The sequence below is a fragment of the Equus przewalskii genome, chromosome 6, assembly GCF_037783145.1.
Source record: "Equus przewalskii isolate Varuska chromosome 6, EquPr2, whole genome shotgun sequence".
NCBI lineage: Eukaryota > Metazoa > Chordata > Mammalia > Perissodactyla > Equidae > Equus > Equus przewalskii.
Genome location: NC_091836.1, coordinates 88,331,156 through 88,353,528, shown reverse-complemented (window position 1 = coordinate 88,353,528; position 22,373 = coordinate 88,331,156). Strand labels below are relative to the sequence as shown.

The window sequence follows — 22,373 nt, the reverse complement described above, 5'->3', positions numbered from 1 at the left end:
GATGGTTGCTGTGTTTTTCCTCCTTTAATTCCTGCCTGTTGTCGGAACCTGTTCATTATACTTCCTGTTATTCTTCCAATAATTGCATTTTCTGCTTAAGCTAACCAGAGTTACTCTCTGTTGCTTGCAGTCAAAACCCTTGACTGATAGAGCCCAGAGTGGTCCCCAACCCCTCCACTGGCCTGTTACGGTGCTTGGTCTCTTCCCTTTGAGTTTCTAAAGCTTTTCTACTAAAATGCAGTTTAAAATCTTGTCAGCTAACACTGTCTCAAGAATTCAATCATCAAATTTGTTGCAGAGATGATCAATTGTACTCATGTCCACCGTCCCCTTCTTTCTTTTTTTAAAATTGTGGCATAATTAATATACAATAAAATGCACAGATCCGGGGCCGGCCCCACGGCCAAGTGGTTAAGTTCGCACGCTCTGCTTCGGTGGCCCAGGGTTTCACCGCTTCGAATCCTGGGCATGGACATGGCACCACTCTTCAAGCCATGCTGAGGTGGCATCCCACATGCCACAACTAGAAGGACCCACAACTAAAAATACACAACTATGTACCTGGGGCATTGGGAGAAAAAGGAAAAATAAAATCTTTAAAAAAAAATGCACAGATCCTAAAGATTCAGTTCCATGATTTAGATAACCACCAGCTAAAGCAAGAGACAGAACATTTCTGTCATCCCAGAAAGAACCTTCCTTCCTCCTTCCAGGCAATCGCTCCCCAACCCAGAGGCAACCACTTTCTAGTGTCTATCAATGTAGATTAGTTTTGCTGTTACAGAACTTCATTAAATAGAATCATACAGCATGTACTCTTTTTGTGTCTCAAGTTTTTTTGCTCAACATGATTTTTTTAAGATTCATCCCTATTGTCTGTAGGGCTGCCTTATGACCTTCGTGGGCCCCAGGGACTTCTTGGGCCCCTTCCTTCCTAGAAAATAAAGTTAAAAATTATATCTTATAACTGTGTTACTTTAAAGACAAATATATCCATATTACATAATCAAACATTTTCTTCAACCTAAAAGTCCATTTTTTTCCTTCTGATTTTAAAAGAAATTAAAATATCTTCGTGGGCCTGGCACTGTGCCTACTGTGCCAAATGGGTAAGTCAACCCTGGTTGTTTTGTGTATCAGGAGTTTGATTCTTTTTACCACTGAGCAGCGTTGCATTGTATGACTATCCCTGATCTGATTGATCATTCTCCTGTGATGGACCTTTGGTTTGTCTCCTGTTTTGGGCTACTATGAATAAGGCTCCTATGAACATTCTTGTACCAGTCCTTCTGCTGACATATGTTTTCATTACTCTTAGGTAAATACCTAGAAAAGGAATGACCACAGAGTTTGCTAAGGTGGATGTACCATTTTATTCTCCCACTCACTTGGTATCATTAATCTTTTTATTTTTAGTCATTACAGTGAATGTTCGATGGTCAAACGGCTCCTTGTCTTTCTTTTAGCAGCAATGACCTGAGTTTTATCAGACCACATGGCTGTCCATTTCGGTTCTAGATTTCTCAGCACCACTTGCAAGCTGATGTGACCATGGGACAATGTTTTAGCCAATGAGCTGCAAGCAGAGATAATATGTGCATATTTGAATCACATTTTAATAAGGAAGCTACTTGTTTTCCCTTCACTTTCCCTTTCCTCCTTTCCTTAGGCCAGAACGTGAATGCGGTACTAGGGAGCTAGCTCTGACCATGAGGAGAAAACACCTAGAGGATGGCAGAGCAAGAAGTTGGAACCTGCGTCCTGGATGACTTCACAGAACAGAGCCACCCTCCCATCCTGGACTGCCTGCCCGCCGCCAGGCAGTGGTCGGGAAGTAAACTTCTGTCCTGGTGGAGCCACTGTAATTTTGTTGTAGAAGCTTAGCCAGCATTTTGCTGAATGTAAGCTCCTTTTAGTCAATCTTGTTAATGGGTACTTACTGATTATCTAATGTGAGCCAAATACTGTGCTAGGCACTATAGATTTTTCCAGGATGAATCAGATACCAGATAAATTTACTCTCACCTGAGAAGGCAAGTCATGAATACTTGGGGAGCTCAATAAAAGCACACGTTAACATTATCAAACATGCCCGAAACTTTCATAGGATAGCACGTGCTAAATGCCAAATGAGTGAGCAGACAAGAGATGGAACTCAGAGAAAGACAAACCCATGGCTTCTCTTCTCTGACAGTTGGCTGGCAGCAAAGCTCTGAGATAATGTGACACTTACTAGGCTACTAAGTCAATAGGGCCACAAAAATTCAGGGCAAACAGGAAGGGAAAAGCATGAGGGAAAGAGGGAAAATAAACACAAGGAAGCTGGGTAGCATGGAAGACGTGCTGCCAAGTCCAGGTTTGATGGTACCTGTGACTTAGATGAAGTCCCTTCGTTTATCTTGGCCTCCATTTGCTCTTCTGTAAAATGGGAACTGTTTTATTACGTTCATTTTGCTCCAAGGCCCCTCATGCTAACTTGAGTAAAGATGGTGAATACTGTTAAGGATGCACATAATATGTAAGGGAGACAGAATCTCAGAGAAACCTGAAAATAGGATCGGACCTCATGGAGATGGGAATGGGAAGAGTTCTGTAATTAGGTCAAATTTAGGGTCTTTAGGATCAGGGATCCACAATCTTCACTTTAGAGCTGCATTTTTAGCTACACCTTAATTAAGACTCTTTTTTTTTTTTTTTTTGGAGGAAGAGTAGCCCTGAGCTAACTACTGTCAATCCTCCTCTTTTTGCTGAGGAAGACTGGCCCTGAGCTAACATTCACGCCCATCTTCCTCTACTTTATACGTGGGATGCCTACCACAGCATGGCGTTTGCCAAGCGGTGCTACGTCCGCACCCGGGATCCAAACCGGCAAACCCCAGGCCGCCAAGAAGTGGAACGTGCACACTTTGCTGCGCCACCTGGCTGGCCCCTGATTAAGACTCTTTCTGACCAACACCAACTTGCCAGCCATGTGAATGAGGCACCTTGGAAGCAGATTCTCTGGTGGATGTCAAGCCTTCAGATGAGTGCAGCCCCAGCCAATATTTTGACTCCTTCTTCATGATAGACCCTATGCCAGAGCCTACAGAAACCATGAGGGATCATAAATGGTTATTGTTGTTTTAGGCACTAAGTTTTGGGGTGATTTGTTAGGCAGCCATAGGTAGCTAATACACCAGATACTGCTGATGCAGCTGCTCCAGGGACCACACTTTGAGAATGACTGCACTATTTTAACCCTTGTACTTAGCATGTGCCTGGCATATAGGATGCACTCAATAAATGTTTCTTTAATTAAAAAGAAAAAAAGACTTATTCTGTTTCAAGCAATTGAAACATCAACTCAAAATGTTTTGAGCAAAAAATATATATATATAATCTTGTTCACAAGACTGAAAAATCAGTGTGTGTAACAGCCTAGGGCATAGGCGGAGTCAGGTGGTCAGCCAAGGGGGCTAGGACTCTGTCCCTCTGCCTCCCTTGGCTCTGCTCTCCTTCTTGTCGATCTTACTCTGGGACGCCACGAGATGACAAGGGCTGTGCAGGTCCAGCCCTTCACCCTCTGTTTCAGTCAGGGTCAAAGGTACGAAAGAGACAGCACCCAAAGTGGGTAATCTGAGGAAAGTGGAGTAAATGGATGATGTTTAGAGAGCAAAGGGCGGGGAGGGGATAGGTTACCAAAACTTAGAGAGGGCTGTCTCACAGGAACTAGGATCTTCAGTAGAGAAATGCAGCCAGTTTGCAACAGCCCCCCAGGGGAGGAGTCGGGGAAGAATACCCCAGCCTCACTCTTCTCCCTCCCTCTGATCTGCTGCTGATTCCCCACATGGACTGATTTCCCCTGGAACCCAGAGGACCTTAGATTGCGCAGTTTTCTTTAAGGCATAGAGCAAGGGGGAGAAATGGAGAGAGTGGATTATTCAAGGTATCAAATGCATCCTCCCAGATTCAAGTCCAGCAGAAAAGGGCACAATTGTAAGCAAAAGTCCCCAGCTGTGTCTCCTGGCCGTCATGTGGCCCACGGAATGAAACCTGGGTCGGGCCAACTCTTCCCACACACCTAAGTGTAGGTGAGGAGGTAATGCCCCAAGGAGAGCAGAAGTCACTCCTATAAAAACAAAGAAGAATGGATGTTAAATGGTATCTAAAGTGGCCATACTTCCTCCCCATTTATTATCCCATTTATTTGTAAATATGTATGCTGGATAATGCGTGTGCACAGGACAGCCATAAATAAATGTAGCAAGACTAAGATATCTAGCTGGGCACAGAGAGTTTGGATTTGGTAGTGGTGTGTGTTTGGAAGAAAATTTTGCCATATTCCCGTCACAGAACAATACAACCGTGAATCGCATTCAACAGATTTAGTATATCTGTCATGTTCTTTTTTTTTTAAAGATTGGCACCTGAGCTAACAACAGTTGCCAATCTTTTTTTTTCCTGCTTTTTCTCCCCAAGTCCCCCAGTACATAGTTGTATATTTTAGTTGTGCGTCCTTCTAGTTGTGGCATGTGGGATGCTGCCTCAGCATGGCCTGATGAGCAGTGCCATGTCCGTGCCCAGGATCCGAACCAGCCAAACCCTGGGCCGCCAAAGCCGAGCGCACGAACTTAACCACTCGGCCACGGAGCCGGCCCCTGTCATGTTCTTGACAGTAATTTTTTTCCCTTTCTGAAAGTTGTGGGAGTGGAGAGGTGCTGGCATATGTGCCCACGTGTTTCCTGCCTCCATGCTAATATTTTTTCATTTTATAGTTGGAGAAACTGAATCACATATCTGGTAAGTATTTGATCTAAGATTATAGAGTTAAACTTTGGTGCCAGGACAAGAACCTGGATGACAAAATACTTTGTGATTCCACTGCAATTCTAGAATCTTCTTCAGGAAAACATAGTTCCTCTTGTTTTTAACTGATTATCCTATATTTGTTGTATTATCCAGATTCCCTAACATTTTTTAGTGTGTTCTCTCACTGATCTACGTTGAGGGAATAACCTATGCAAAGGCACTGCGGTGGGTGGGAGTATGGCTGGTTTTGAGGGACCAAAAAACCAAGATGGCTAAAACAGAGGGATGAAAGCATGGGTCAGGGGTGGGGGAGAGGACAGTGGAGAGGCCGTTAGGGGCCAGACTATACAGGACCTTATAAATTATCATATTGTCCACACAAATAATCCATAACTAGCCTATGAATCAAAATTGGGGTAAGTATTAGGAGCCTGAGTGAGGATTATAAACCAGGAAGGCCTTAGAAGGCGTTCTGGAGAAGCATGGGTTTCAGTACAGACTTATATCTTTTTAGAACAAAGAAGATACATTAAATACATCCAGAATGCATTTTCATCAAAATTTCAAAGAGATATTCAGTTGCAAATTAGCAGGTCAACATGACCCTGATGTCATGAAAGGGCCTAGCCTGGGTGTTACCAATGGGGCATTGGAGGGGAAGCAGCATTCTTCTCTCAAGAGAGTGAGTTCTTTACTTTAACGGGTAAGTAGATGTACAATGTACGTATGGCCATAAGTCAGGACTTTTAGTTCAAGCTGAATCAGTTTTGAATTTGAATAGTTCCCCCATATAGCTAAATGTGTGAAAATTTCTTGTCAATATATAATTATTAATCTTAATTTTTAAAATTTTGTAAACTTGATTTCTTTTCATTGTATTTTTAATGGTTTTCTTCAATTTAAGGTAGTAGCATATTACCTTAATTGCTATTAACACATTTATTAGTACTTATTAGTATTAACATATTTAATAAAGTGTGTAAAAGTGAGGAAAATTTTCAAATTTATTAAAAACCTTTTTTTAAATAGTAAGTACAGGTGAGTGTATAGTACACATGGGACGTGACAAATTCATGGAGGTGGTATTTGAAGGTGTAAAGTTTGGGGAACACTGGTGTGCTGTCCCTTGTCCCCTGGCTTCCGGTTGGATTTGGCCAACAGCAGGCACCGCAGGAGATGGAAAGGGGGAGGAGTGTGAGAGTAGGCACTTCACTCCCCCACCTCCCTCCCTACAGGGTTCCTGTGGGTTCCCCTCCGCCAAAGGGCACAGCTCCCGCTGGCAGCCGTCCCTTACAGCTACAGGTACTCTCCCCAGGTTCCAGCAACCCCTTCCTCGCCTCACCTCTTCAGAGCCAGGTGTGGCAATACCTCCCTCCTGCTGCTGGCACTGGGACACAGCCCATCCCTTGCTGGGTTTCCTTAACCTTGCCCACACCCTCGTAAATCTCTTATTAAACTCTCCTCAGTTATTTGAACACACTATCATTTCCTGCCAGGACTCTGACCGATATACCTGATCTGGTGGAAAGCATGAATTTTGAAGTCAGATAGAAGTAGATTTCAATCCTGGCCAGCCACTTACTAGCTGTGTGACCGTGGACAAGTCCAGGTAGATAAGCACAATAGTCATCACCCCAGAAAGACTCTACCCTGGGAGGTGAGGCACATCTATCTCACCGTGATAGCCCCAGCTCTTGGGGCAGTGTTTAGTACTTAGTAGGTGCTCAAGAAAATATTTTGCATAGATAGATTTCTCTATACCTTATAAATGAGATCCAGAAGGACTGCAAGAGATCAACTTGTCAACATTCTTTCTTTGCAGATGATGCCCAAGGATAAGGCGTGACTTGTGCAGGTAGCGAGGCTCAGACATGCTCTTTGATGGAGGAAACACAAGAAAGGTAAAAAAGGGAAGAAAATAGGTCAAGGGAGTCCCTGCCAAGGGTGCTCTGCCCCCACCCCACATCCTTGCAGAGCCCATCTCCTTCCCCTTGTCACCCCACCTCAGAAGACATTCCCTTCTGAGGGAGGATTCTGTTAGATAGCATGTCTTCTTTCCAACAAAGAGGAGGCAACAGGAGGGAAGGCACAGAGAGGGCCTGAGGGTCCCATGCAGAAGACAGTGAAGGAGCGCCACATGGGGACAGGGTTTATTCGAGACAGGGCTGGACAAGCAGGGAAGCCATGGATGTCATGAGCCCTGAAAGTCAAGAAGAGGTGATGCAATGATGTGCTATTGTCCTAGGGCTACCAACGCAAATTACTACCTACTGGGTCGCTTACAACAACAGAAATGCATTTTCTCACGGTTCTGGAGTCTGCAATTAACTGTGGGCAGGGCCATGCTCCCCCAGAGGCTCTGGGAGAGAATCTTTACTCCCTTCTTCCAGCTTCTGGTGGCTCCAGCCTTTCTTTCCTAGGCTTGGCCACAGAACTCCAATCTCTGCCTCTGTCTTCCCATGGTCTTCTCCTCTGTGTGTATGTATCTTCTCTTTTTTCTCTAATAAAGTCACTGTCATTGGAATTAGGGCCCACCCAGATAATCCAAGATGATCTTATCTGGAGAGTCTTAATTAGGGGTTTGTAAAGACCCTTTTTCCAAATAAGGACACATTTACAGGCTCCAGGGGTTAGGCTATGGATGTATCTTTTGGGGACCACCATTCAACCCACTATGCATAGGATAGCACACAGTACAAATGTTAGTCAGATTTTAAGCAAAAGAATTGCTTGTTGAGCTCTTCATTTCCTGTATGATGATGAACCTGGAAGCAGTGTGCAGAGAGGTGATAAAGACAGAAAGAGGGCTTTTGGTTGAAGCTCTTGCCAGAATAACCTATGAGATGAAGGCATGGACCAAAGCATTCACTGCAGCAAACAAGAGAAGACAATGCATATGAAAGACCTTATATAATAGCTATCATCCTTGGTTATTTGAAGTTCTCTGCAACAATATGGAAAGTGCACAGAATTTTAAGTTATAAGCGCCAGGTATAAGCCCCAGCTTGTACATTGACTAGCTGTGTACATTTGGTCAAGTCCTCAGTTTTAGTCTCCTCATCTATATATTGGGGGTAATGGCAAAACAAGCTTACTGCACAGATTTATGGCAAAGTTCAAATTAGACACCATATCGAAAGCAGTATAGGCTGGTAGTTGAGTGTCCAGGCCATGACCTCCGTCCGCCTGATCTGAAATCCTGGCTCTGCCACGGGCTAGCTAAGTGAGTTTGGGCAAGTTCCTTTCTATTCCTTGGTTTTCCCATGCATAAAGTGTGAATGATAATAATGACCTAACTCATGGAGTTTTTGTTGGAAGGTTAAATGAGATGATCCCAATAAAGCACTTACATCTAGCACATAGTGAGCACTGAGTAAATATTATCCTATTATGGGAAAGAGCTTTGTAAACATCTAAGTTCTATGGCAGTGACTCACAGTTCTGACTACACATGGGCATCTCTTGAAGCTTTGGAAAAATAAAGATGCCTGGGCCTTGCCCTAGATTAAATGAATCAGGATCCATAGTTTTTAAACCTTCTCAGATGATTCTGCTGCACAAAGAGAAATTCACCATGGCAGGATGTGTTAGTGGGAGCCATTTCCTAACAACATCCATGAGGAGACCAAACATAGTCTATACCTCAGGGAGATCATAGAGTGGCCTGAAGCGACCTGGGCTCCATGTCTCTGATTTTTGTGTGTGAGGAAGATTGGCCCTGAGCTAACATCTGTTGCCTATCTTCTTCTTTTTGCTTGAGGAAGACTGTCGCTGACCTAACATCCATACCAATCTTCCTCTATTTTATGTGGGATGCTGCCGTAGTGTGGCTTGACGAGTGGTGCTAGGTCCACGACTGGGATCTGAACCTGCGAACCCCAGGCTGCTGAAGTGGAACACACGAACTGAACCGCTATGCCACCAGGCTGGCCCCTCACCCCTCCTTCTTTTTTTTCAAAGTACTCATATAGCACTTAATATATGCCAAATACCATTAATCACTTTGTATGTATTGACTCATTTAGTACCCACAGCATCCTTATGAAGCATGAATTATTGTTATTACAGATAAGCAAACTGAGGCACAGAGAGGTTAAGCAGCTCAGCACAAGTCACCCAGTTAGAAAGTGGTAGAGCCAGCATTGGGACTGCAGTCTTCTGGCTCAAACAACTATACCAAACAGACTCTCTCAAAGCTACAGTGTCCCATAAAGCATGTAACCTCTCTAAACCCGTTTCCTAATCTGGAAAATGAGGATTGTGACATTACTTACTTCACTGGGGACTCGTGGAAATTAAGTGAGACGCTGCAGGGAAAGCACTCAGCAATGTATTTAGTACCCACTAAGCACTAAAAGTCGGCCATTATGATCAATAATTTAAACATTATCACTAGTTATTCAGTTTCATGGAAATACAATGCAGTTTGCAACTTCAGCCCAACTGCGAATCTGAGCCTGTTTATCCAGCTGCTGGGACAGGGCTGCTGATTCCAGACAGCGTGGGATCTGCCACCTGCACTTCCCCGCCCCCCCCCACCCCCCCACCCCCCCCAGCCTCTGTCTGTTTCCTGTGGTCTGTTTCCCGTGGTCACGTGAGAGAGTCTGATGGCGACCAGGGGGACTGGAAAAGCTAAAAGGCCTACTTCTCTAGTGAACAAGCAACTAGCTCTGCAAGGCATTGAAGGAGCAGCAGGCTTCGAGGGCCCCTTTAAGGAAAGGAAAAGTGAGAACAGAAGGTGAGCTTTCTTCTTCTGGGAAGAGCTTCCTGCCCTGTAACTGCTCCAGGCATTCAGAGCCATGGCCTGAGGAAAAGAGGGAGAGAGGTCAGTGAGGGCAGTGGTGCCAGATAACACTCGTGACCCTTCCAGAAAGCACGGACACACATTCTACAGGTCGTGTGAGTCTCTAGGAAGAGGACCTGAAGGAAATTCAAACTAAGGTAAATTACAGCCCAGCAGAACTAGAGAAACCCATGCAAGCACTGATTGAAGTAACATGCAGAGAGGGAAAACAGAGTTTAATCCGTAAGAGACTGTGTGTTTGTGTCTGTGTGTATGTTCTGTGTGTGTACAATGTAGAAAGTAAATCCAGATTCAGTTTCACATCTCTCAACTTCCGGAAGCATCGGCACTCTTGATAAGTTTCGGCCTCGAAGCACCAGAGGGCGCCAGAGAAGGTGGAAATGTTTGTTTTCCTGGAACCACTCAGTGTTAGAAATTATCCTTCTGATCTTTATATAGAAGGATGCTTGCTATTAGTGCTCTTGATTTTTAAAAGTGAAATGACTATGAGCATAAGTTTATTGGCTAACACTCTGGGGCAACGTGGGTTGTTCACAAGTGAAAAGCTGAAATAAGTGACCATGTTGGAGATGCAGAGGTAAAGGAGACTGTTAGTGATGAATTCATTCATTTGTCAAACGCCTATTAGTTGCTTTCTGTCTGCCTGGGTGTGTGTTAGGTGCTGTGTTAGGTGCTGTGGGTACAGAGATAAATGAACCTACAATTTTCCATTGAACCCATGGGTAACATCAAAAGTCAAAATTTTCATAATGCTTTATTTTTTTTCTTTGCAACTCTCATTATCCTCTTCGCCTTTTCCCTCATTATTGTCCTCGGAGAAAGTCTGGGTAATGGTTAAGCACAAAGGCTTTGGAGTAAGATGGCTGGGCTTGATTCTCAGTTCTTCCACTTTCTGGCATTAACCTCCTGGTGCCCTAGTCCCCTCGTTTGTAAAATGGGATGATTATAGCACCTACTTCACTGAGTGCGGAGAAGATTAAATGAGATAATCCGTGCAGAGTGCGTGGAGCCGTGTCACATTTAAGGGCTCAGAGTCTAATTCTCATTCAGACACTGCCCATCCTTGGGAGTCCAGCTGAAATCATAGATTGAGAGGTTGGGTCCCAAGGCATTTTTTAACGTAATTATGCAGGCCAGTAGATTCTTTGTTTCCATCATTTGCAACTAAAAGAATCCTGACTGGTACAGCAGCTATATCGATTTATTTCTTAATTTGTGTCAGTTACTGTGCTCAGTGCTTTCCATATCTTACCTCTCTTATCTTTCAATCTTCGTGATAGGTCTATGAGGCAGAGGTGAGATAGGTACTAATGTTATTCCCATTTTACAGATGAGGAAACAGAGTAGAAATCACCACACGACTCATCAAAGATCACACAACTGATAAATGAAAGACTCAAGATCTGAATCCATTTCTAGTCTTACTCTTACTATAAAACTGATATTCCCAGAAAGGATACAAATACTCCCTGGCATAACACGTTTAAAAAGTATGACCTCGGGCCGGCCCAGTGGTGTAGTGGTTAAGTTCGCACATTCCACTTCGGCGGCCCAGGGTTCGCCAGTTCGGATCCCAGGTATGGACATGGCACCGCTTGGCACACCATGCTGTGGTAGGCATCCCACGTATAAAGTAAAGGAAGATGGGTACGGGTGTTAGCTCAGGGCCAGTCTTCCTCAGCAAAAAGAGGAGGATTGGCAGCAGATGTTAGCTCAGGGCTAATCTTCCTAAGGAAAAAAAAAAAAGGATGACCTCTATCATTTGTGGCTCCAGGTGACAGTGGCACGTATCCACACCACTCGAACCTACACTGACTTCTCCTTCTCCTTCCTGAGTATTGGCCAGTGTCACTATAATCAGAGCCACTAAGTTTATCCCCCAATGACCTACTATGCTGTCCTATTTGCTAACTGCCTTCTAGAATGAACATCCCATGAAGGTGGGACTTTGTTTTGCTCACTGTTATTTCCCTGACACCTAGGACAAAGCTTTACACAGTGTAGGAGCTAAATAAATATTTGCTGAATGAATGAATGAACAAACATGGGTTTAGCTTTCCTTGACCACTTTGTACAACTTAGAGAGCAGCACACTTGAGAACATTGCACACTTGATAACATGGGTCAAAAATCCTTTTTTATTCGTTTGTTTCTTCCACATTGTCACACTGTAGGAGCTAAATACACACACACACACGCACACACACACACACACACACGTGTGTGTGTTGACTGATAAACACATCAACTCTACCTTTAACATGAGTCATTCCCTCAGATTCCAGAGCAGGATCGTATGAGTGCCTGGTTAGTACGTGGAAACTGAGTGTGAATGTTTCCAAACTCCACTCTAGTCTCCATCCCTAAGGACGAGATGGGGTCTACATTCCCGGCACTGTTGTGATGGGATTGGCCCCAGCATGGAGCCTAGAACATCTGGGGTCTCATCCTAGCGTTGCCCCTTCCCAGCCATGTGGCCCTGGACAAATCCTTTAGCCTCACTGAGCCTCCATTTCCTCAGGTGTAAAATAGAAATAATCTCCCAGTTTTTTGTGAGGATCAAATTATATGGTAATAAAAAGACTGGAAAACCAAGCAAGATATATAAGGAAAGACATAAATTGAATTCATAACATTCCTGGGTAAAATAGTTTATAAAATCTCTTTTTTTTTCTTTCTTTTTGTGAGGGAGATCGTCCCTGAGCTAACATCTGTGTCAATCTTCCTCTATTTCGTATGTGGGATGCAGCCACAGCATGGCTTGATTGTCAGTGTCACGATGCAATGTACACACCAGGATAGATGCGGAGAGGGCTGATGGCCACTCTGAGTTTATTGTAACCAGCGTTTCAATATATACATAGCTTACATCTGTTAGACATACATAGGTGTTCTGGATGAAATAATTAGCAAATGCCAAGAATTCTTAGTGATTTCTCAAGGAGCCCTCCCTCGGCGTCTGTTTTGATATTATCATGTTATTGCTGTGCTCGTATATTTTTATCTCGGAGCAGGCAAGGTCTCTTGGGCAACAGTCCCTCCTGCTCCTGCTATCGGTATCATTTCTCCATCTGTGCCCCTGGGCGGCCGATGCCTGTCTTCGGTTGCCTCCCCCTGGAGGTCTTACCTGTCATTGGCTAACCGGCCTTCTCACCTCCGGGTCACAGTTTGTTGGCAAGCTTTTTCCAGTGATTATTAACCCTTCCTGTGTCAGGGGCAGCTACATTTCCCTGCTTTTTGTTTTTTAAAGCAAGGAAGGCGTCATGTTGTGCTGAGGCCAGAAGGCCCATCATAACCAATGCTTGCTCTTGTTGACTTTGTTGTTTTTTCAGGGAGCACAGCAGATGTAAAACATAAACTATTAACATGGATAATATCAAAATCACACCAGCATTAACAAATATGCATAAATTGAGGCCCGAGAACCAATTGGAGGGCTCTAGCCAGTGTAACCCATTCTCAATGTCTTGAAATATTTGTTGAGAGAACACCTTATGTACTTCTTGTAACTGCCTCTCTAACCGAGCTTGTAGCCCAGTGATGTCATTGGCCAGGGAGGTACTAAATGCCCCCTGTAAATGTTTTTTATTTCTTGCCAAGATGTCAGCGAGCTATTATACGGTAGGGGGGTAACGCATTGCATGGTAAATTGCCAGTCACATTTTAATTTCATATGCATATCTAATGCATTTTGCTGCTCTCCCAGCCACTCTACTGCTGCCTCTAATGCCTGCAATCGTGACATTAGCCCTTTATCAATATCCACCTGTGTCTGTAATTCCTGAGTGACATTTACCAAGACGGACTCCACCTTATGGGCTGTTTGAACACTGTTAACCAAGGCAGTAGTAGCTGTAGCAGCTGATGCAATGATAATCACCGCGGACACAATGAACGCGATTAGTGTAGCCATAAACCGCTTAGGGCATAATTTTCTCATGGACCCAAGGAGGATATGTAGAGCATGCTCTTCGGACCATGTCCGATTTAGACAAACAGGTAACCAAATATGTGCTCTTCTTTTTAACACCATTACATAGGTCACATTCAATGAGGTTACATTATAATGTGTTAAACAATCAGAATACCAATATGGGGGAGAAATATTAATTACATACATACTAGAAGATTCTTCAATAGTGGGGACATTTTTTTCCCCATAATAACACATAAGGATGCATGGTACAGATCATAACGGTATCAGAAACATTTTGAATCAGAGTCAATGAATAATTGCCACTTGCATTCTCATATTTACCATGGGACAATCGTGATATAAAGGCAACCCAATTCTCCATATTCCTTTGTGAAGTGGGCTGCACACTGTCTCATTGTGAGATAGTTGTAAAAGGGGTCCATATAGGCCGTGTTTGCTCCATGTTATAGGTTTCTGACTTGATCTGTTGAAGGCCCAAGTATAACTGTCACTCAAAAGATGTCCATGAGGTCCCCAATCCAGCACGTTGGCCCCAAAGATGTTGCCCCACCTTGGATATGCTGTACGGCAAGGGGACCACTGTACTGAGTAATGTTTGTAACGCCAATCAGTTTTTGGACGGCAAATTGGGATGGAAGGAACTTGTGTGACATTACTTTTGTCTTCGTAAGATGTTGATATAGCAGTAATGTATGTCAGATTGGCTGCCTGTTGTCCTTTCTTAGGTTGGTAATACAAATACATTTGTTCCTGAAAGGTGACACATGTTGTGCTTTTGTTTTGATAAACCATACAAAAAGGTAAATCGTTAGCATACATCACCAGAGGTTCTTCTCCCTTTTGGTGCAGGCCTGTATGTTGTTGTGGGGGTACCCAGGTTCCTCCTGTCCAATCAGAATCGTTAGAGGACAAAGGGGGATCGGCATGCCACCAAGTAACTGGAGTAAAGAGAGGAGGATTAGGAATAAAGGCCCAATATGTGAGATTTTCATTCTCTGAAATCACCTCAACATGCATTAGAGAAGAAAAGAGAAAAAAGAAAAAAACTGATTTACTTATCCGTTTGTCCATTTTCTGGTCATTTCAGAGCAGGCCGTGCATGTTTTGACGGAATCCACTCAACGTTTATCTGTCAAAACACAAAAAGCCCCTCTCTTCCAACACTTAACCATAAAAGGGCCCTCCCAGATATCCGTATAAGGACGTTTAATCCACACTTTGCCAAGATTTTGTGTCAAAACAGATGTGTGTAATGCTGGCCTTTGTTGGGCCATATGGTTCTGAGTTTGACCCATATATCCTTCTGCAGCTGATGTGCCATCCTCCGCTAGATTCAAAAAATTTAAAGTAAATAAGGCGAGATTGAGAATACCTTGCGGATCATTCTTATAATACTCATTTCCCCCTTTCATTTTTTGTAAAGCAGCCTTTAGCGTTCTATGACATTGCTCAATAATAGCTTGTCCCGTAGAATTATAGGGGATGCCAGTTTTATGGATAATATTCCAATTTGCACAAAATTGGCGGATAATTCGCGCTGAGAACTCGGGACCATTATCAGTTTTAATGCATGTAGGAGACCCCACGAAAGCAAATATAGCAAGCCAATGACGAATGACTTGTTTAGCGGTATTTTTTGTATGTGCCAATGCGAAAAGAAATCGAGAGTGAGTGTCAACAGAAGCGATAATATACCTGAAACGTCCAAAAGGTGGAAATATTGTTGTGTCCGTTTGCCAAAGGTCATTGCTGTATAGTCCACGAGGGTTAACCCCATCAGCAGCGAAGGGAGAGGTAGCTAGGGAAGATTGTTGACAGGCTGGGCAACCAGCAATTATTTGTGCAGCGTGTCATTTTGTTAAGTGAAAGCACGAGCGCAGTGCTGGAGCATTGCAATGATGTAAGGCGTGAAACGAACGTGCAGCTGTAAACGCAGGAGTGAAACATTGGCTACAACAGAATCAACAATAGCATTCCCTTGAGATAAAGGACCAGGAAGAGGAGTGTGAGAGCGTATGTGTGCAATAAAGCAGGAGTGAGTACGCTGGGACAATAATTGCTTGATTTTCAGAAAATGAGTGAAAATATCTTGTGTGGTTTGATGAAAGTTTAAAACGGAGGGCAAAAGCGGGACAGCATTAGCTACATAAGCAGAATCCGTAAGAATATTCAAAGGAACAGAAGGAAAGGCACACAGGGCTAGATATACAGCTGCCAGTTCTGCAATTTGAGTAGTTGAATGTCCTTGAGAGACTTTGGTCTGCCAGTCATTATTAGCAAACCAAGCTATACCGGCTTTTCCAGTTTTTCCAGAGCCGTGAGTGAACACGGTTAAGGCATCAGGAATAGGTTGGGAAGAGATAACCGAGGAGAAGGTAAGTGGAGTTTGTGTACAAAAACGAAAGAGTGGATGGGACAGGGATTTAAAAGAAATCTCACCCACATAAGATTGCAAAGCCATTTGTATTTGTGAACTGATCATCATAACATGATCAAATTGAGAAGATGTGCAAGGTAAAAAAATGGTCTGAGGGTCAGCACCTCGCAATTGTAAACACCGTAAACGTCCCCTCTGAATAACCTCCGCTACTCCATCAAAATGTGTATAGAGTGCCTTAGCTGGTGTGTGGGGCAAGTATATCCACTCCAAGCATTTTATAACCTTGCCCGCTTTTTGAAAGACGATACCAGTAGGACTCTTAGGTGTGTTTATCACATACAGGCGTAAAGGAATTTCTGGATCAAAGCGATTTAAAAATTGGGAGGTTAAAGCCTTGTTTACTAGGCTTGGTTCTTGTTTTGCCTCAGGGGTAGGAGTGCGCATAGAAGAGGGGAAAGAGTCACCACGTAGCAAGGAAAACAAGTGACTCAGAGAATGTGTCGGGATGCCAAGAAAAGGACGCATCCAACTGATATTTCCTAAAAGCTGTTGCAATGTAACTAATGTCAAAGTATTGGGTATGGAAATAGAGGGAATGCACGGCTTTACCAGGTGTCTATCAATCATCAATCCTAGAAATTGCCACGGGGAGGTAAACTGTACCTTATCTTGCGCCACAAGCAGGCCTTTGCCTTTTAGCAATTCAATTAATTGTTGGTATGCCATTAATGATAAATTTTTAGTTGGCGCTGCTAATAAAATATCATCCATATAATGGTAAAGTTGTATAGTAGGGTATTTGCTTCAAAAAGTTAATAACACATCTCCTACCAATTGTTGGCATATGGTAGGACTGTTTTTCATGCCCTGAGGCAAGACCTTCCACTGATATCTCTGGGGGACCTCTTGTTTGTTATAAACTGGGACAGTCAATGCGAGCTTTTCCCTATCAGCGGCACACAAAGGTAGAGGAAAGAAACAGTCTTTAATGTCAATAACAACACTTTGACAATTCTCAGGTATTAAAGAAGGGTTTGGCAATCCCTTCTGTAAAGCCCCCATAGGTTGCATGACAGCATTAATTGCCCTCAAGTCCTGGAGTAATCTCCACTTTCCAGATTTCTTTTTTATCACAAATACTGGGGTGTTCCAGGGACTAACTGAGGGTTCAATATGGCCCAATTTTAGTTGCTCCTGTACTAGCATCTTTAAAGCCTGTAATTTTTCTTTTGGAAGGGGCCACTGATCTATCCATACAGGCATGGTAGTTTTCCAATGAATAGGTATGGGAGGAATGTTAATAACATCAGTGGCCCCTAGGAAAAAAGCTTAACGTTTAGAGATAGTTTCCATTGACAAAGCAAATCTCGCCCCCATAGGGAGTATGGAATTGGCAGAACGTAGGGTGTAATTAGGGCAATTCTGTTTTTAGGTCCTCTGACCTTGAGTACGTGATCACTTACCTCAGGCGTCATAAGTCCCCCTACACCTTGTACAGATGCAGAGGTTTGTCTTTTCGGCCAATGGGGAGGCCAAGTGGGCGAGGCTATAATGGTTTTATCGGCCCCAGTATCCAGGAGCCCTTCAAAGGGAATCTCCTGTATGTATACTGTAAGAATGGGCCGATTTAATGTTAATGGCTGTATCCAGAAAGCACCGTTGCCAGTGTGGCCGAAGCCGCTGGCCCCCCTCTTGGCAGTGGAGGCGTGAGCAGGGGACAAGTAAGGTATTAACATCAACTGAGCTATCCTCGTAAAAGCTTCTATCACATAATAACTAGATGAACGGACCATGATTTTTATTTCACCTTGATAGTCAGCATCAATTACCCCTGGAATGATGTTTAAGCCCTTCAAAGCTGAACTAGAGCGTCCCATTAATAACCCAAAATATCCTGATTGTAAAGGTCCCCATACATTGGTAGGAACAAGAAAGGTTTTGTCAGCACAATCTATGACGACTGTTTCTGAAGCCATGAGAGACACTCTGGCACTTCCTGACGAGGCCGCCACTAAATCATTCACATAGAGTCGGCCTGCTGATTGAGAGCTCCCCAAACTTGGTTTTTTGGGGCACTGGGGAGTGTGCCCCATTTCGAGTTTCCCGAGTTTCCCGACGCAAACTCACGGTTGACCAGATTACCATCTACATCAGTTTTAGAGCGACATTGATTCGCCCAACGGAATCCCCTTCGGCACCGAGGACATGGTTTAGAAGGTGGCTTCTTATTAGCGGCTGGCCCCCCTTTACCAGGGATATCTTTTGGACTGGACTTGCATTGTTTTGCACGATGTTCAGGTTTTCCGCACTTAAAACAGGCATTATCAAAAGCACCTTCGGGCAGCTGGGAAAACGCTGCTGCCATTACTTTGGCCACATGACTATGAGTTCCTACTTCCTGACAGGCTCGCAGCATATCCCCTAAGGTGTGAGTTCGCCCTTTAATGTGAGACATAGCAGACTTGCAATCAGCATTAGCATTTTCAAAGGCTATTTTCAACAGGCTAATTTGAGCTGCTTCAGGATGAGCTATTTGTCTCTCAATTGCCTGCTGGAGACGGTCAATAATTTCTATGAATGGCTTGTTTGGCCCTTGTCGACATTCACAAAGGAATTGGCGGCTCTGTCTGCCCCTGAAGGGGGAATTGCCTTCCAGGCTGCTAATGCCACCTCTGAACATTGTCTATGCAACATTCCATTTGCCTCAGCCTGTGCTTGAGGTGTCGCATATTGGCCCGACGCCCTGTAACATGTCGCGATGATTGGGAGAGGGGGGTTTAAAGATAGATTATCCATAGATCGGGATACAGATATCTCGTTATACTCAGACCTGAAAAGAGTATATTCAGCATGTGACAAAAGAGTCTTTGAGAGCAAAAGCCAATCACAGGGTAGCATACGATAACTGGCTCCCAGTGTCTCTATCATCCCGACAGTGAAAGGTGACTGCACTCCATTCTCTCTAATGCTCTTTTTCAGCTCCTTAAACACCCCAAAAGGAAAGGATTCATGTTCTCTTCACCCATGATTGACCATTACGGGGAAGGCACAGGAAAAAACATCAGGATCTCCACGATTTAATCCTTCCCGAAGGCAATTATGAACCACACTATACTGCCTGGAATCAACATACGGGGCGGGTGGAGTACAAGGAGGAGCAGTAGGCAAGACAGGAGGGTTCTTGAAGGCGAAACGCCTCTCTAAAGGAGGGGGGAATGGTAAATCGTCATCGTCTGAGGACGTTTGTTCAAAATTTGTCTGAGACTTACTAACGGCCTTTTTAAGAGTCTCTTGGTGGCCAGCAAGGTGGAGGAGTCGGTGGCGGCGCCTCCTCAGCTTTGCCTGAAGGGTGCTCGGGTGAAGAGGCAGATTTTTCCTCATCCAATAGATCTGACAAAGGGAAGAGCGCAGTACGTACTGTTCCCCAAGTCGTTAAGATATGTACATCCTTTAAAAGGCCGTGCTCAAAGCAAGACTTTAGTGCCTTGCCAGCCCTTTCCCACAACTCAGTGTCCAAGGTGCCATCCTCAGGGAACCAGGGGCAATGTGTAGATATTGCCAGCAACAGCTTCTGTAACTCGGCGGGAGAAACCGAAACTGAAATCTCCTTCAGCAGCTGCTGAAGTGTCTTAAAGTATAATTTCTGCTGGGTCGTCAATTGTTGGCCCATCGTTATCACGGCGTGGTGCCGATCTTGGATCACGTCGGGATCACCATATGTCGGTGTCGCGATCCAATGTACACACCAAGATAGATGCAGAGAGGGCTGATGGCCACTCTGAGTTTATTGTAACCAGCGTTTCAATATATACATAGCTTACATCTGCTAGACATACACAGGTGTTCTGGATGAAGTAATTAGTGAATGCCAAGAATTCTTAGTGATTTCTCAAGGAGCCCTCCCTCGGCGTCTGTTTTGATATTATGTTATTGCTATGCTCGTATATTTTTATCTCGGAGCAGGCAAGGTCGCTTAGGCAACGGTCCCTCCTGCTCCTGATATCGATATTGTTTCTCCATCTGTGCCCCCGGGTAGCCGATGCCTGTCTTAGGTTGCCCCCCCTGGAGGTCTTGCCCGTCATTGGCTAACTGGCCTTCTCACCTCTGGGTCACAGTTTGTTGGCAAGCTTTTTCCAGTGATTACTAACCCTTCCTGTGTCAGGGGCGGCAACACTGATAAGCAGTATGTAGGTCTGCACTTGGGATCTGAACTGGCGAACCCCAGGCCGCTGAAGCAGAGTGTGCTAACTTAACCACTATGCCACCAGCTGGCCCCTTAAAATCTCATTTTGGTGACCGAATTTCTTATATTGATTGGCTTGTGTGGGTAGGACAGGGTTTGGCCGACTGCAAATTGGAAGCAATTTAGCCAAATATGATTTGGAAGAAAGCAATTTGGTTGAAAATTAAGTTGGTTCAGAGGACAATTTGGTCAAAGTGATAGTTTGGTGACAAAAAACCTTAATTTTCTTAGTTATTGGTTGTACAGAAATTGGTTATTTTGGGTTACTTTGGGGAGAGAGTCTTTTTACCTATTTTAGCATTTTTGTCATTTTAAAGAATTTCTCAGAGTTTCTTTTCTTTTTCCTGCTGAAGTCATTGTGAGGAGGCCTTTGAGTTGGGTTTTTCATCAGTTTGGACATTTGTCAAACATGTTTCCTCTCAGGAGATCTGATTAACATTGATTAGTTATTTATAACTGGGAATTCAAAATTGAGTAATTGTAAAAACGAATTACCAGAACACAGTCAACTTCTCAGCTCAATAAATATTGCAGTTTCCCTTTCAAACATTTGAGCTCTTGGAAACTGGCTACTTTTGGGTCTTTTTACTACTTTTATGCAATTTACTATTAAGAGAGAGCAAAGAACGGGGAGGAAATACTGAGTGCAGAAGAGGAAGCATTCAGGATTCCAGCGTGGACAAAGACACCATTATCTGCTAAGAGCCTTCTAAAACCTCAATTTAAATTGAAAACTAGCGGGAGAACTCAACTGTTGAAGTGGAAGAGGCAAGACTGGGGCGGGGGAGGCGGGAGTGGTGGCCAGAGGGATTTTAATGGCCTTGATGCTGTAAACTCGGTGGCAGGCACAAGGGGGCAGTGCGGAGCTGAATATCAGCTCTCACTGCTGGAAATCTCAAATCACGACAAGAAGGAAAGGAAAAAAGCGAAACTCATAGAAACGGAGTGGAATGGTGCTTGTCAGGGGCTGAGGTAGGGGAACGGTCAAGGATGGTAAAAGGGTACAAACCTTCTATAAAACGGATGTCTTGGGACACAGGGTTCTTGGGAGGATTCAATGAGACGAGGCATGTGAAGCGCCTTAGGCATAATAGCTGCAGCCTGAGAACGATTATTACTGTCATATTTTATTTTCATAATACTTACCATTTCCAACAAGACGAGTAATATACCATCTGATGACAAGAGCAGACAGTTCGTTTTCATCCTTGTCATGGGTGAAAAGTATAATTAGTTTGGCCCTGCCACATTCATTCTCATGCTGAAAAACCGCTTAATGAGTAGGGAGATCAGTATACTATAACCCATTCGAACACAGACATTAGAGCTCCCGCAGAGCCACAGCAGATAAAAATGTCCTATTATGTGTTAAGATGATGTGAAAGGCTTATGAGTAGAACCCAGCAAGCCAAGAATTCGTAATCCCATTTTTCTTGTCAAATCCCAATACTTGATCCAATAACAATAGTAATGATAGTAATGGTTGTCTTTATTTTTCCAATTGACAAGATTGCCAAGGCTTAATTGATGAAAAGAATTCACCTGGGCATCCAACAGTCATCCCGCCATGATGTCAGTCGTAATAAATCACTGTGCTACAGATAAATCCCTCAGCAAGTAAGTGTTGGCTGGTGAGAGTTTGAAGAAAGGAGCACAAAAGACTGGAAGGAGTCACTAAAGATCCCCGGTCCCCTGGAAATTATCATGTGAGAATTTAACATTTGATAGCAGTAAATATTCTGCAGGTTCAGAAAGATTTCTACCACCACTAATGGCATGGACAAATTCAATCTGAATCAAGAATTCATTTGGGAATCGAAAAGTGGAAAGACCTGCATTGATTCCTAAATTGTATATAAACAACAAAAAAGAGGAAAGTTAGCTGCTAGTATTTTGTTTCTTCTGTTCATCTGAAATACTCTATGTATACGCATTTTAAAAATCTTACTTTTTAATTAAAATATAGCATTCTGCCTTAAGTCCTTTTTGGTATAAATCCAGCTAACTGTTAATGAATGAAATGAAATGAAAACGTAGTAATTAAATTTTTAAATAAACGTGCTAGTTGTGTTAAAATAATTGCCCATGCTTATTAAGAAAAAACATCTAAAATGCAAGCATTTATTTGAAGATAATGTAATTTTGGCAATAGTTTTGTTATGCTAATACAACAAAAAGTAATCCCATATATCCGTGTCATATTGGAGATGACTCACCATCT

The 22,373-nt window shown here is 43.5% G+C and overlaps 2 long non-coding RNA genes across 3 annotated transcripts in view; one reads left to right on the top strand and one right to left on the bottom strand.

Annotated features, from left to right (window-relative positions):
- The first annotated feature begins 9,349 nt into the window (after positions 1-9,349).
- LOC139084003 (uncharacterized) overlaps positions 9,350-22,373 on the top strand; it is a 69,561-nt gene continuing 56,537 nt past the window's right edge. The window contains exon 1 of one of the 2 annotated variants that reach the window (XR_011541257.1): positions 9,350-9,729. This is a non-coding gene — a long non-coding RNA (uncharacterized lncRNA). The remainder of the gene's footprint in view (positions 9,730-22,373) is intronic. The other variant, XR_011541258.1, reaches the window with a different exon arrangement.
- LOC139084004 (uncharacterized) lies at positions 12,392-15,751 on the bottom strand. The gene is made up of 3 exons (XR_011541259.1): positions 15,225-15,751; positions 14,585-14,658; positions 12,392-14,467 (listed from the first exon to the last, which is right to left on the bottom strand). It is a non-coding gene; the product is annotated as an uncharacterized lncRNA (long non-coding RNA).